Below are 16,298 nucleotides of genomic sequence, written 5' to 3'. Positions count from 1 at the left end.
TTTGCTTCCTTACTCGCCATTTCTCTTCGGGGTTCTATTGCTCTGGGGAACACGAGTTCAATTCCCAATAACCACATGGTGGCTCACAACCATCTGTACTGAGATCTGGTGCCCTCTCTGTATACATAATAAATAAATAAATCTTAAAAAGAATAATAATAAGAAGAATTAAGCTGTCAGAATAAAAACATCGTGAAGATCATTTTTTTTGTTCAATTGGTTGGCTTTTGGGTTTTGTTTGTTTGTTGTTTTTGAGACAGAGTTTCTCTGTGTAGCCTGGCTGTCCTGGAATGCACTCTGTAGACCAGACTGGTCTCAAACTCAGAGATCTGCCTGCCTCTGCCTCCTGAATGCTAGATTGAAGGCGTGCGCCACCACTGCCCAGCTTTGAAGACAGTTTTGTGTCTTTTATTAAAACAGTCTTACAGCATAGAGTTGCCTCAGTTAAGAACCTAAGTGAGCTGCTTTTGCCTCTGGAATCCTGTTTTGGTATTTTAGGGACAGTCCAACCCCATTCACATGCTAGATACTTCTCTTAAGTCACAATAATGTCCGACATTGTGACATGGGCAAGAATGCCCACAACCTCCTTTCCCACTCATTGAGAGTTCTGAATGAGAGTCCCATTCAGTGTCACCTCCCTTATGGACTAGATAGCTTCTGGTGTCTGTCTCCCACAAACTAGAGGGATGCTAGTCCCAGCTGCAGAGTGCCAAAAGCAAACCAGCGTGGGTTCTCCAACAACCAGCCTCATTCAGAAGGTACAGTGACATTTAGAATCAAAACTGCATTCACACTGTCTAGTTTAACCGCTGACACCTACTAACCTTTAGTTTTCACTTCAGTGAAGCTGTTCGTGTTTCTACTAAAGTTTCCTAATGAAAACATGAGTTGTGCAAATGTCTGGATTTGTATATGTCTCCCAATGCCTACCAGTTTTTACATATCAGATCAATGCCCAGATCAGTTCTTTTGTTGTTTTTTGTTTGTTTATTTGTTTTTGGAGACAGGCTCTCTCTACGTACTCTTAGCTGTCCTGGAACTCACAGAGATCTACCGGCCTCTGCCTCCTAAGTGCTAGGATTAAAGGTGTGCACCACAATGAACCCTCAGATCAGTATACTCAATGACTGAAAAACTATATTCTTTTTGTTTGTTTGTTTGTTTCGAGACAGGGTTTCTCTGTGTTGCCCTGGCTGTCCTGGAACTCACTCTGGAGACTAGGCTGACCTTGAACTCACAGAGATCCACGTGCCTCTGCCTGTCAGCCTCTTGAGTGCTGGGATTAAAGGTATGAGCCATCACTGCCCGGAGAAAAATTATATTCTTTTGAAATACAAAACTTAAACATATAAATATAACTTATCAGCTGGATAAAATATTGTCCTGAAATAAAACCATCCCCATGTCTCTTTACATGATCAAGCCATGTTACATAATCTTTTCTTCATATAATCAGTGTGGTATGTGGTGATATTTTATTTGTACTGAAATGTGATTTTATTTGTATATTAATAAAGTTGCTTTGGGGTCAGAGCAAGCCATAGCAGAAGCTGGGCAGTGGTGGTGCACGCCTTTAATCCCAGCATTTGGGAGGCAGAGCTAGGCAGGATCTCTGTGTGTTCAAGGATACAGCCAGCATGGCAACACACGCCTTTAATCTCAACACCAACCATAGAAGACCTGGAGGTCTGTACAGACAGGCAGTGAGGAGGAGGTCATGTGGCTGGCTTTACAACCAATGAGAAGGCAGAACAGAAAGTCTATATAAAAGACAGGACACAGAAAGTAGGTCTCTTGCGGAGAGGAAAGACAGAGCAGTGAAGGTTTTCAGCTCTCAGCTATTGCTCTGACCTCTTGGCTTTTAACTCTGCAATTGGCTCTGTGTTTCTTATTTAACAAGATGGGTACATCTACAGTGGTATGTTTTCGTAATTACTATTTCCATTATTTGTTTCCTAAAGGATTTGTTAATTGGCAGACTTAGCTGATACTCTGTTTCCTGAAGTGAGGAAGGATGTACATGCATTTATTAATTACAAACCAAATTTTATAGTTTCTTCTTGCTGCTACAATAAAAATTACCAAACTTCTCCAGAATACAGAGGTCTATTATTTTTTTATTCAAGAAGCCAACTCTTCTCTTTCAATCTAATGTATTGATGAAGTTACTTTCTACTTCTTTAATTTCCCTTTAGATGAATCCAAGTATGGAGGCACATGTCTAAAATCCCAGTTTGGGGGACACTAAGATAGGAGGATCACCTCAAGTTTGAGGCCAGCCTGACCCTGATTCCCTATCCTTAAAAATAAAAAAAAAAATAATATGGAAGTAGACAAATCATAGGTTTAATTTCACATTTGTCCCAATTGGCTTGCAATGATGCAAAGGCTTAATAACTCTTTACATGGAAAAACCTATCATGACTAGTGTCTCAGTCTGCAGCTGGGATCAGCAATGACCTTTCAGTTTCCAAGTGAGTCAGCAGGTCATTTGTGTCCTCTGGGTGACAGTGGCAAAGGTGAGGTATGACCTGGAGGGACTCTACAGAGCAAGAAAGGAAGTGCAGGCCCCAGGAAAGAACAAAGAAAAGCAACTGAGTTGATCAGTCCCAGCTCACACGTGTACTCTTTTTTTTTTTTTTTTTTTTTTTTTTTTGAGACAAGGTTTCTCCATGTAGTTTTGGTGCCTGTCTTGGATCTCGATCCATAGACCAGGCTGGCCTCAAATTTACAGAGATCTGCCTGGCTCTGCCTCCTGAGTGCTGGGATTAAAGGCGTGCGCCACCACCATCCCCCAGCTCACACATGTAAAAACTGTGAGGAAGAGAAAAAAATGAAGCAGAGGGAATGAAAAAGGTGGTTGGGTAAAAAAAACTGTCTCCCTGATGGAAAGCAGAGAATACAACACAAGATTGCCTAAGTGTCAAAGCTCACTGCTGTGTTCTACAGTCTTCATACCTCTTGAGATAAGGTTCAAGAGCCAGGTTCTGGCACAAACCTGCTCCACTTAGGAGGATATATTCTGTTGCGATTGTGCGGAAGACTGAACTCTGGGGCCTTGCACCTGCCAGTCAACGATACCTACCTTCAGTATAGTTTTACTCTCTTTCTCCTTAATTCACCATAGGCAAGAATTGCTTGTGTTGTAAACTAGACATGGTGCTGTGTATACTTGTGAGCCCAGCACCTGGAGAGGCTGACACAGGAGTTCATGGTCATCCTTGGCTAAAAAGTGAATTTAGGCCAGCCTGTGATAAACATTACCAGATAATAAATTTATTTAAAACTACTATCTGCAGAAGATAAGCTAATTTCTTTATGTTCCTTCATGTCAACTCTAAGTATTAAGACTACCCTCATTTATTATCTTTCAATGGGCTATATGTGAATGAAATGGACTGTACTCTCCTAGCCATATTTTCTCTCTGATTCAAGTTTCTCAGACATAAAAAGTAAAAACAAGCTGAGTGGGGGTGGCCAACACCTTTAATCCCAGCACTCAGGAAGAGCCAGGCGGATCTCTGTGAATTTGAGGCCAGCTTGGTTTACACAGTGTGTTCCAGGACAGGCACCAAAGCTACACAGAGAAACCCTGTCTCAAAAAACAAAACAAAAAAGTAAAAACAACAGACCCCAATGGGACCTAGCTCACTTAACACTTATTTACAGTGAAACACTGAGCAAATTAAGGGGACTGAAGATAAACCAAGTGGTAAATTAATTCAAAATGGATATATCAAAATATATATTTGAGGGCTGGCAAGATGGCTCAGTAGGTAAAGGCACTTGCTGCCAAGCCTGACCACCCAAGTTTCATCACTGGGGTCCACACGGTGTAAGGAGAAGACCAACTCCCCACAAGCTGTCCTTTGACCTCTACGTAAAAATGTGGCATGTGTGTACTCCCCTAAATAAATGTCACTGTATGTATGTATGTATGTATGGATGTATGGATGGATGGATGGATGGTTATTTGAGCCATGATGACACACACTGATATTCCTAACACTAAGAAGGCAGAGGTAGGAGGACCACAGAAAGTCCAAGGCCAGCCTGAGCTATGTGCCACATTCCCAATCAGGCAGGACTACACAGTGAGACCCTCCCTGTCTCCAAACAAATAGGGCGAGCAAGATAGCTGGTGGGCTCAGGCACTTTCCACCAAGGCTGACAACCAGAGTTTGAGTCCAAGGACCATGACGTCAGAGAGAGAACTGACTCCTATAAAGTTGTCTTTTGACCGCCACATATGTGCCATGGCACACATATGCCCTCTGCACACACTTACACTCACAATTAATAAATACAATGCAAAAGAGAGAGAGAGAGAGAGAGAGAGAGAGAGAGAGAGAGAGAGAGAGAGAGAGAACAAGACAGAAAATGGCGCTGGCAGTGTAGCTCAGATAGTGAGCATTTGACTGTCATGCATGGAACCCTGGGCTTGGTCCCCCCACAGTTACAGCAGAGCATGCTGGTTACCAGCCTCAGTTTTCAGGAGGGAGAAACAGGAAGATTAGAAGTTCAAGGTCATCTGGACTACATAGCAAACTGAAGGCCAACCTGGGGCATATGAAATTCCTCCTTCCTCTACACATACAGACAGACAAACAGACACCCCAAAATAGTATTTGGTTCTCTACCACTCTAGTTTGGGAAGAATTGCCTTTTTCTCCTTCCTTCCTTCCTTCCTTCCTCTCTCTTTCTCTCCCTCCATCCCTTGCTCCCCCTTCCTTCCTTCCTTCCTTTTTTAAAAAAATCATTTATTTAATTTTATTTTATTTTGGTGTGAGGATGTCAGGTCCCCTGGAACTGAAGTTACAGACAGTTGTGAGCTGCCATGTGGGTGCTGGGAATTGAACCCAGATCCTCTGGAAGAGCAGGTAGTGCTCTTAGCTGCTGAGCCATCTCTCCAGCTCCCCTTTCTTTCTTTCTCTTTCTTCTCACTTCTCTCTCTCTCCTGTCTTGGCATTTAAGTAAATGTAATCTATTAGTAAATCATGTTCAGGTGGAATTATAAGGAAAAGTACTAATTGAATTAGGAACATGATATATTGTGCCATGTGTTTCTTTGTAAATATTCTGACAATTGTCTTAATGTGCTCAAGATGCCATAGAAAAATGCTAAAGGATAAGTGAGTGGCTTAATTGCCTCCTTTCAAGATGACAGCTGACAGATATAGCTCAGAGATAAGTTCAGGGGGAAAAAAGATGCCAGCTGATTTGGTTCCCATTGAGGACTCACAAATGGCCACTTTCCTTCTGTGTCCTTATGAAGAAAAGAGGAGAGGAGAGGGGAAGGGAGGGGAGGGGAGGGGAGGAGAGGGAAGAAAACATAAAAGGAAGGTGAGGCATGGGAGCAGAGAGAGGGTGTTCCTACTTAAAAGGATACTTATCCCACCTCAAGGGCCTCATCCTCAGTATCTCATATAATCCTAATTACCTCCCCGAGGCCCATCTCCAAATGCCAGTACACTGGGGTTATGGTTTAAACTTACAAATTTTAAGGGACCACAAACATGTAGTCCATGACAACTAAGACACGATGTTCTAGAGAGTTCTGGGTAAGATGGAGTGAGCGTGCTCCATCTTGTCTTTTTCTAGGGAAGATAAGGAACAGTAGGTGATCTGAGGAAGAACAGATTTCAAAGTACCCCTCAAAACTAGCACTGAGCTTTTCAGGGTTTTGTTTTTTTTTTCTTCCCCAAACAGAATTACCTGGTCTATACAAAGGCAATCTGAAAATCAGAGCCTCAGAACCTGTACCGGGGTAGAGACAGGGCACTCAGACGGCAGGTCAGGGTTTGCCAGGTGCTGAGTAGAGAAGAAGGGGTAATTAAGAAGGGGTCACTGCAGGGAGGTCTTTGGAGCAGTCGGACTGACCTGTATTCGGATTAACGTGGTGTTTCTATAGATTTATTCTTATATTAAAATTCCTGGAGCTATTCAAACAGACTATTTTACTGTATGCTAATTTGAGGGATTAAATACAAGCCTGTTTTAAATATTCAAAAGACCGTACCAGGGAATCGGTTCTCTTCTTCCACCAGGGACCAAAGTCAGGTCCTCAGCCTTGGTGGAAGTGCCTTTACCCACCAAGCCATCTCACCAACTATCTGAGGCTGTTTGAATAGCAGACAAGAATTTCTAAAGTATGAATATATACGAACACATCAAAATTGGAAGGCATTACTTTTTCACAGTTACATAACTGAAATATACAGTGCAGCAATCTTAGAAGCCTGGTCTCCCTGAGAAAGAGGTTAGACATTGTTTCCAGTCAACACTTTGTATTCTTCTACATCATATCCATGGCAACTCGAAAGCTAATGAGATGGCTCAGTGAGTAAAAGCCAAGCATGTCTGTCGGCCTGAGTTTGATCCCTGGATCTCCCACATTAAGTGGCAGATACGAACTACTCCACAAAGTTGTCTTCTGACCTCCACACACATGCTGTGGCACACTTAACACAACACACACACACACACAAATCATTTTAAAAGGATATTTTCTAATAGTGCTTTCATAAAATTTCTCCTTGTACATCTAAAGCACTAACTTATCATACTTTTTTTAAAGGGCCAGCAATAGCCTATGTATTGACAGGAGCAAGCAAGGTACAGTAAGAAGGCAGGCTCTGGACTAAGACTGCCTGGTTTAAGTCCTGAGGTGTTCCTGGGATGGCCAATTTGGGTGATTGTCTGTTTGACACATCTGGGAGGAGGGACCCTCAATTGAAGAACTTCTATCAGATTGGCCCGCAGGCATGTCTGTGAGCTATATTGTTTTGAGTGCTCATCATGTAGGAGAGCTCAACCCACTGTGCATGGTAGTATACCTAAGAAGGGGGCTTGGGCTGTTTTAGAAAGGCAGCTGAACATTTGCCTGGAAGCATTATTTCTCCCTGGTTTCTCCTTCAAGCTCCTGCCTTGGCATCCCTCCATGATGGACTGTAACTGAAAGATGAGATCAACCCTTTCTTCCCCAAGATACTTTTGGTCATGGTGTTTATCACGGCAACAGAAAGAAAACTAGGGCAGACACTTAATACTTAGTAAGATAATTATAATCACTTTAATTTCCTTATCTGAGAATGAGTGTATTACTTAGTGCATCGGGGTATAAGAATTAAGCGAGTTAATATATATAAAGCATTTACTCTGGTGGCTGGCACATATCCAATGCTAGATAAGTATTCTGTCAATCATATTACTTTACAGGCCCCTCTATGACATTATAACTGATTAAATGCCCAAATTGTGTTCCTACAAGAATGATTTTTTTTATTAAGTTTATCAATAACTGTAATAAAGCTTTAGTTGAAAGGCTCTGCATTTTCAACCCTGTCTCACAACTGTGACAGGTGCAGCATGCAGCAAGCTTTTGCTCTGTCTCTGGGAAGACCAGAAACATGCTCTAATTGACAGCAAATCCAATAATCAGGAAACCACTGAGTGCTTACAAAAGGAAGCTAGTTGGAGCCTAAATCATGTTGCTAAATCTATAGTGTTCCCACTGGCAACCCCAGTATTCAAGGCAACACTACATGCTAGATTCCAATCTAGTTGTACTGACTTCACCCATGTAGCTTCACTGGTAAGACTCAGAGCAGTGAAAATCTTCTAGGAGAAAAGATTCAGAATCTGTAAAAAGAACCCACACTGAAGTGCCCTCTGAACATGTAGGGGTCTGCTGGGGTCACAAGGGAATCCACATCACCAAGGATGTAGAGGTAATTCCCATGGCTGCTTGGTGGATAATTATGATCACAATAATCTCCCAAAGATTGTGTGCGTTCCAGTTCCTTTACGTATATTATCCTCAACTCCATCACAAAATCTGTAATATAGGTATTATGTGCATTTTATAGATGAGAAAAATGAAGGCTCAGAGAAGTAAAATAAATTGCCCCAAATGTGAAGTTAGTAGAGAAAGCTATGATTTGACCTGTCTTCTCTAACTGCATAGGGCATGCATGCACACAGACACACATCTTTCTAAGGCGACTGGGGACTGAACTTGGGACCTCATGCATGCTAGGAAAGTGTGCTACCGCTGAGCTAAATCCTCAGTCCTGTAATACACATTCTTACTGTAATTCTTCACTAACTTCGGATGAAAATTCAACATTTAATATTCCCGTCAACCCCAAGAACCTATGAAATATTGAAAATTTACCTCCTTAGCTGTACAACCAGGTCTTCCTAACCATTTCTCTAGCCCCAGAACAGGGATCTTTCTCAAGGGGAAAGGTAGCCTGTACCAATCTTTCTTTTCTATTTTGAAACAGGATCTTACTATGTAGCCCTCACTGAATTTGCTATACAGACCAGGCTGGACTCAACCACAGAGAAATGTCTGCCTCTGCTTCCTGGGTGCTGGGATTAAAGGGTATGTCACCCTGCCAGAGTCTGCCACAGGCTTTAGATGTTAGCTGATGACATTCTTAGCTTTTGGGTTGGTGAGAGTTGGTAATCTATTAAATTAATATATTCCAAACATTTTTAGAAAATAGTTCAAAGGATAGTAAGTCAGACACACAGGCGGGCGATGATTGCTACAAAGGAGAATAGAGATACTCCACAGTAACTGGATTAGATATATAATACTCTCCGTCCTGCATCCTTCAGATCATTCATTTCAGTGGAATCTATTTATTTCTTATGTACCCAACACATGCTTGGCATAAACAGAATTTGGGGATGGTATTAAAATGGAGTTTCATAAGAGTTGGGCGTTGTAGATTAGTGGTAGTGTGCTCACCTTGAATGCACAAGGATTCAATTCACAACACAACACACACACACACACACACACACACACACACACACACACACACATTTGCCAGGACTTTGGGCGAGGGAAGTTGTGAGTGTGAGTTCAAATATTGGAATTCTTAATTTAGTCACCTGAAGAAGGAATTATTCACCAAACTGAAATGCTGTAATTGTATTGCATGCTTTTAGATACAATTTAGATTCAATGAACCTGACTGACCTATTTATTTTCAAGAGTCCCATGTACGGGGCTGGAATGAAGGTGGGCCACAGACTATCGAAGTCCACCTAGCCAGAATTCTAAAGCTGCTGCTAGTCTGCTAAGACTCACTACGTCTTTTGAGCTTTTTAACAAAGCACCTCGATGAAGAAAACACTTGAGGAGTCAGCCTCTTAGCCCCCTTTACCCATCCTCCATCCCCTTTTCTGGTTCCTCATAAGCCTGAAAACTCAGGAGACATAAAGAAATGGGTGTGAGCATGCCTCTGGCATTGGGTTGGTATTTAAACTTAACAAGCAGCAGGCAGGAAGGTAGAAAGGTTTGTGAAACTCTATCAGGTGCACTATTTTGAAGCTGAATGGGGCTTTCAGCTCTGCCAATTTAGTATAGTTGGTTTCCTGCGGCTCTGTAACTCAAGTCACAGGCTTGGCTTTTTTTCTTTCTTCCGAGTCCTCTGTTTTATTCTCCTGATCCAGAAACAATGACAATAGAAGCGGGGAGGGGTGGGGATTTTAAGCTTGGCTTGCCAGTGAGTTGCTGCCGGTTCCCCGTGGTGAAAGGAGAAGACCCAGCAGGGTTCTCAACGCCTGAAATTAGTCAACTTTGCCCTTGGTTTTGCCTGTGAAAGAAAGACATTCATTTCTGAATCAATCAATTCTCTCTCTCTCTCTCTCTCTCTCTCTCTCTCTCTCTCTCTCTCTGTCTCTGCCTACCTCTCTCCCTCTCTCTCTCTTACCAGGAAAGCATTTTAAATTTTGAGTGTATCCATCAGTAGGTAAAGTGCTTGCAATGAAACCATGAGGCTCAGAGTTCAAATCCCCAGACTGCAAGTAAAAACTGTGCGCAAAGGCAGTCAGCACCTGTAACCTCAGGGCTGGGGGAGGTGGAGATAAGGAATTTCCTGGGAGCTCAGCTCACTAGTTGGCCAAGCTAGCCAATCAGTGATTCTGGGCTCAGGGAAAAGATCCTTTCTCAAAAAATGGTGGAGAGTGATAGAAAACACAGTGTTGACCTCTAGCTTCTCCATCTGTGCAAACACCTATGAACAGGAAAGTAGATAGATGCCTATACCATATCTACAAATCACTATTTTAGTAAATGTGTTGAGCTTCAGTGCATTAAATCTCACGTGAGTAACAAGTCATGTCATCACTGAAGGTAAAAAGTAGGCTGTGGCTGGCAGACAAAAGATGACCTGCCCTTCTAAAACATCTTTTAGTTTGGCACCATACTCTGATGTGCTAAACTAATTTCTTCCTTTTGTACAACTTATGTAACTTTTCCCTAAGCAAATAGTCAATGGTGATCAGAGAAAAAAAACCTCGGCTTAACAAATAATAACTCAACACCTTAATGAAGACTTCATAGTCTTATATTTGTGTCTTAAGAACTCTGTGAGAGCAAGGGCTGTGCAGACAATAAGAAGCTATTGATAACCAGAGCTAGGGCCGACAATGGACTGAGAAACATCCATCCAGTCATTCTCACGGACTGATCAACTTTTCAATTAATTAATTAATTTTAGGTTTTTGTTGTTGTTGTTGTTTGTTTGCTTGCTTGCTTGCTTGCTTGCTGAGACAAGTCTCTCTCTGTAGCCCAAGTTAGCCTAGAATTCAGTATGTAGGTCAGACTGGCCTCAAACTCCTGAAAATCTCCTGCCTCAGCTCGTTGAGGCACAGTAGTGATCTCCCACACCCAGTTTAATGTTTTAAACTTTATCTTAGGGTCATGGAGATCAAAATTTTTATAGGTTTTTATATAACTATTATAAATAGTATATAAATCTGTGAGACTCGGGAAGAGGGGAATATTGAAATTGAAAATGAGTGAACTAAGGGGTCGTAGGAACACATCAGAGGTTAATGTTTCAGACAGGATGGCACAGTTGAAAAGTGTAAGGGGTTATGTCCACTTGTAAGTCAAAAGAGATGTATAAAATTACTTTCCTTATAAACTTCTGAGAGTGAGGAAATATTAACTTTATCATATAATGAAAGTATCGTCTATGATATGGCACCAGCATGGATTTTAGTCACTTGCTAAATGCCAGTCACTGACTTTTTAAAAAATTGCATTTGTTTTTTTTGAGCTGAGGATCAAACCCAGGGCCTTGCACTTGCTAGGCAAGCGCTCTACCACTGAGCTAAATCCCCAACCCAAAATTGCATTTTTTAAAAAAGATCGATTTATTTCTAATGGATACAGTATTCTGCCTGGAAACATGCTGGGTGGGGGGTAGGGGTGGGGAGGGTGGGGCTCGGCAGATGCATGCCTTGCCAGCATAGCAGAGGGGGCAATGGTGGCCAGTAATTCACGACCCAGATGCTGCATCCACATGGAGAGTTCATTATAATAGAGAGATGAAGAGAAGGATGAGAAAGAGAGAGAAGAAGATAGAGAGTGGTCAAGGGTGCACACCTCATGGGAGGAAAAAGCAGAGACTAGAGAGGAAAGGGAAGAGCTTTTCCTTAGAATGAGGCTTTTATGTCAGGACACAGGGCAGCACCAAGAGGCAGATCAGAATATTAACAGTGAGTGTAAGTCCAAAGTCACCCTGAGGTAAGTTCAAACCTAGGGCTATAAATCTTATGTTCTGTAGCTATCCAGACTAGCCCTGGTATGACTCATCTCTAATAGAGCTTTACCATGGATTGATCCATCCTGATGAGCCAGCATAACACTGTGATCAGTAAAACAATCCGTCCACGTCTTATCTCTGACCTACCCTTCTTTCCGTTTTGCCCCATCACAGGATAAGTCCTCAGGAATGGAACCTGAGAAGCCAATTAGATAGGCCAAATCTGAAAAACAGTAAGGAAAACATTTTAAAACCACTTCTAGGGCTGGAGAAGTGGCTCAGAGGTTAAGAGCACTGGCTGTTCTTCCCAGAGGTCCTGAGTTCAATCCCCAGCAACCACATGGTGGCTCACAACCATCCATAATGAGATCTGGTGCCCTCTTCTGGCTTGTAGACATAACATTGTATGTGTAATAAATAAATAAATCTTAAAACAAAAACAAAAACAAAAACAAAAAAACACTTCTATGCCCTAGGTACCTTGTTTTTCAGAGTTCACATCCAAAAGGAGAATGCAGATTCCACATACAGTTTTGTGAGTTGAGTACTATACTACTGGTGAGCTGAATTATAGACATGAACAGAAAAGATGCAGATTGACAGAACTTCCATTTCTAAAATCTAATATCTCTAAGTCTTCTTGTCCATTTAAACTTGTTTCGCATATGCTTCAAGACTAAAAGTTATACTACCTAATAGAGAAAAGGCTGTATTTGGGTAGGGTAGGGGCTAGTGTTTTTGTAAACTTAATGCTTAAAATGCAAACTGCTGATACATGTTATTTTCCAAAGCTTCCAAGGGCATTTTCCTAGAATCAGGTAAATGAGAGCAAGCAAGTGACCTACTTTCAGCCGAAGCTGCTCCAGGTTATAAAAGATGGGAAGTCAAATGCATCCTGGAACCCCAGCATCTGGCCTTGTTCTACGCCTCATCGATCAATCTGTTGTTCCAGGAGAGAACATTTCAACGGTGGTTTCTAAAGAATTTCCCCATCTTTGTTATTCTTATCCAATCCTTCTCAGCTCTTTCCCCATTTACAAAACCACCTGGAAGGGCATTTAAGAAGGTCTCAGAAAAATCCCAGGGTTGTTGGTTATTCTTTTGTCTATGCCTTGAAACTTGCTAATGAGGCTAAAGTAAGGTTAGACAGCTTAATACATTTTTTTTTTTGCAAGCAGTCCTGACTTTATCCACAGATAGTACCATTTAAACAGTATAGCTTGAGTAATAAATGAAAGATGAACAAAATACTGTAGACTACAAATAAATACCTACCTTCTAGAAAAGTGGTTTTGGGTAGCAGGTGTTATGACAAATATACAATTAGTAGTTCTGATTAAGAAAAGGGTTATGCAGAAATGTTACTGTGGCTTAGTACTTACTCTCCTACTAACATGAGATTTTACATTACTCAGTTTATACATTTTTAAAATCATGTACAATGTTTTAAAAACACAAAAGCAGAAAAAGTGGGTTTACAACATGCTCTCTTAACTTTGCTGCTATCTTTTAACTCTGTGCTTTCCATAGAACTGAACTATCAATTTTCCTTTCTAGTTCTTCCAATCTTTGGGGAGTGTGGTTTTCCAGCGTTTGCCGGGATTCCATCTTATCATTCCTAGTGGAGAAAAAGCTTTACTTTGCCCTTTTCCCCCCTCAGTGCTCTATGGCTTCAGACACAGCTTCACATTCTTTCTCTATTTTAATTATTTGCCCATGCTATTTAATTTTCCTTGTCAAAATAAGTAGGATGATTCTTTTTTATACTCTAATAGTTGAAAAGAACCATGGTTACCAAGTAACGATTGTCGTGGCATGATCACCGCTATATGATTTCATGTATTTGTTGAAGTTCCTGTCTTCCTGAGTCACTGGCAAGTGCATTACTTCCCAGTGAGCAATGAACGGACTTGGGTTTGGCATGTCTGTGTCTCTAAAGATTTCTGGGTGTTCTTCCTCCCAAATTTACTCCAAATTTATCATGAAAACCAGGAAAGAGTGTTTCGATTTGGTGGTTTAATATCTCTCTCTCTCTCTCTCTCTCTCTCTCTCTCTCTCTCTGTGTGTGTGTGTGTGTGTGTGTGTGTGTGTGTGTGTGTGTGTGTTTTGAGACTAAATTGTAGTACAGGCTAGTTTCAAAGCTTTCAAAGTCATGACCATTCTCAAGTCTCAGACTCTCAAATTGGTCGCATTGCAGGCTGCCACCACATCCAGCTTGGTTTGATTTCTTTATCTTAGCTGGTTTATTGACCGATTGGCCTTTTTACTCTAGTGGTATAGATTTTGGCAGAAATACATCTAAAGTTTTCATTCACTGCGGCCTAGTACTCAAACTATGGTTTCTCAAACTATGGTTTTGTTTTTTAAATATTTATCTATTTATTTAGTATACAGTATATATGCATATATGACTGCATGCCAGAAGAGGGCACCAGATCTCATTACAGGTGGTTGTGAGCCACCATGCAGTTGCTGGGAATTGAACTCATGACCTCTGGAAGAGCAGTCGGTGCTCCTAACTTCTGAGCCTTCTCTCCAGCCTTCAAACTATGGTTTAAAGTCATCCGAAAGTTGTTTCAGATGTCTGTCTATGTGATTATTGGTGGATTGGCTTATGCAGACTTATTTCTTAATGGTTTTGAAAGCTAGGAAGAGCAAACATCGGCAGTTGACAGGCTCTGTGTCTGAGGAGGACACTTTTCCTGTCTGTCAGATGTCTTTTCAATGTACTGTCACATGACAGTTATCAGATGTTTACTAAAATGCAGGTTCCTGAGCTAAAGTTTGCAACTGTTGGAGTGGAGTCTCTATAAGGCTGGAGAGCCAAAAGTTCTAATGTAGCCAAGTTGTTGAGAGGAATATATATACACTAAAATATGAGAACATGGGGCTGGAGAGATGGCTCAGGGATTAAGAGCACTGGCTGCTCTTCCAGAGGTCCTGAGTTCAATTCCCAGTAACCACCTGGTAGCTCACGATCATCTATAATAGGATCTGATGCCCTCTTCTGGCATGCAGGTGTACATGCAGAGCACTCATATATAAATAAATAAGATTAAAAAAAAAATCTGTGAACACCTCACTTAAGAAATTCTTTCCTCCAACCCAGTGTCTAGTGCATTGATATTGACTGTATAGCAAACTAATCTCTCCCATCCAGTAACAACAACCACAACCAAAACCACAGAAAATTTGGTAGCACTGGGAGAGAACTGCAACAGTGTTTCAAGAGACACTGGTATGGAGAAGCACAATTAAAAACAAAAACAAGGGGACTGGAGAGATGGCTCAGTGGTTAGGAGCACTGACTGCTCTTTCAGAGGTCCTGAGTTCAATTCCCGGCAACCAAATGGCGGCTCACAACTACCTGTAATGAGATCTGGTGCCCTCTTGTGGCCTGCAGGGACACATGCAGACAGAGCACTGTATACATAACAAATAAATAAATAAATCTTAAAAACAAAAAACCCCACAACTACTAAATTAATTATTAAAAACTACTAAATTAATTATATGGTTTGCATCCTTAAAAAGGGGAGATGCCTCGCTTGGCAAAGTGTCTGCCACATAACTATGAGGACCCGAGTTTGGATGCCCAGTGTCCATGTAAAAAGCCAGGCACAGGCCACCTACCTACAACCTACCGGTTCCTCTCAAGGCCATATCCAACCTCTCTGCCCAGCCAGGTCCTACTGTACCATGATGTAGAAGGGTGAGTCCACCTGGTCCTCTTCTCCCTTTCATGTGCCTTCCCCAGCCCCCAGATCTAGTCCAGGCCCCACATCCAATGCCCCGACCTAGTCAGAGCAGCTCTTCTGGCACTACCACCAAACTAGGCTTGGACCAGAATACCCATTCTTGTCTGCCAACCCAGCGCCCTGTGACCACCAGATTTCAACCCACCTAAAGCATATCCAACCTTCAAGTGCAACCTGCCTGCCAAGTCCTGAGTTCTGTCCCAGCTTGCTGTGTCCATATCAAACAGAGAACTAACCAAAGTAGTACACATGACAGGGGCTCCTCACAAAAAAGCATAAATAATATGAAAGATCAAGGCACACACACACCCCCCCCAAGTCTACTGTTCTTATAGAAATGTTCTCCAATGGTCTTACTTAGGGTTTCTATTGTGTGAGGAGACACCATGACCATGGCAACTCTTAGAAAGGAAAACATTTCACTGGGGTGGCTTACAGTTTCAGAGGTTTAGTCCATTATCATCATGGTGGGACATGGTGGCATGCAGACAGTCTTGGTGCTAGAGAAGTTCTACATCTTGATCCACAGGCAACAGGAAATGAACTGTCTTCCACACTGGAAATAGCTTGAGTATAGGAGACCTCCAAACCCATTCCCAGTGAACTTCCTCCAACAAGGCCACACCTCCCAGTAGTGCCACTCCCTGTGAGCTTATGGGGGCCAATTACACTCAAACTACCACATCAGTGAAAATCACCTAGATGAACCCCAGGACCCACAGAGTTTAAAAGAATAATCATAAATTTAATCAAAGAACTCAAGGAGGGGGCTGGAGAGATGGCTCAGAGGTTAAGAGCACTGGTTGTTCTTCCAGAGGTCATGAGTTCATCTCCCAGCAACCACATGGTGGCTCACAACTATCTATAATGAGATCTGGTGCCCTCTTGTGGCCTGCAGGGGCACATGCAGACAGAACACTGTATACTTAATAAATAAAAACATCTTAAAAAAAAAAAAAACAAC

This window comes from Onychomys torridus, chromosome 1 (assembly GCF_903995425.1).
Source record: "Onychomys torridus chromosome 1, mOncTor1.1, whole genome shotgun sequence".
NCBI classification, from domain to species: domain Eukaryota; kingdom Metazoa; phylum Chordata; class Mammalia; order Rodentia; family Cricetidae; genus Onychomys; species Onychomys torridus.
This window is presented reverse-complemented; position numbering follows the sequence as displayed.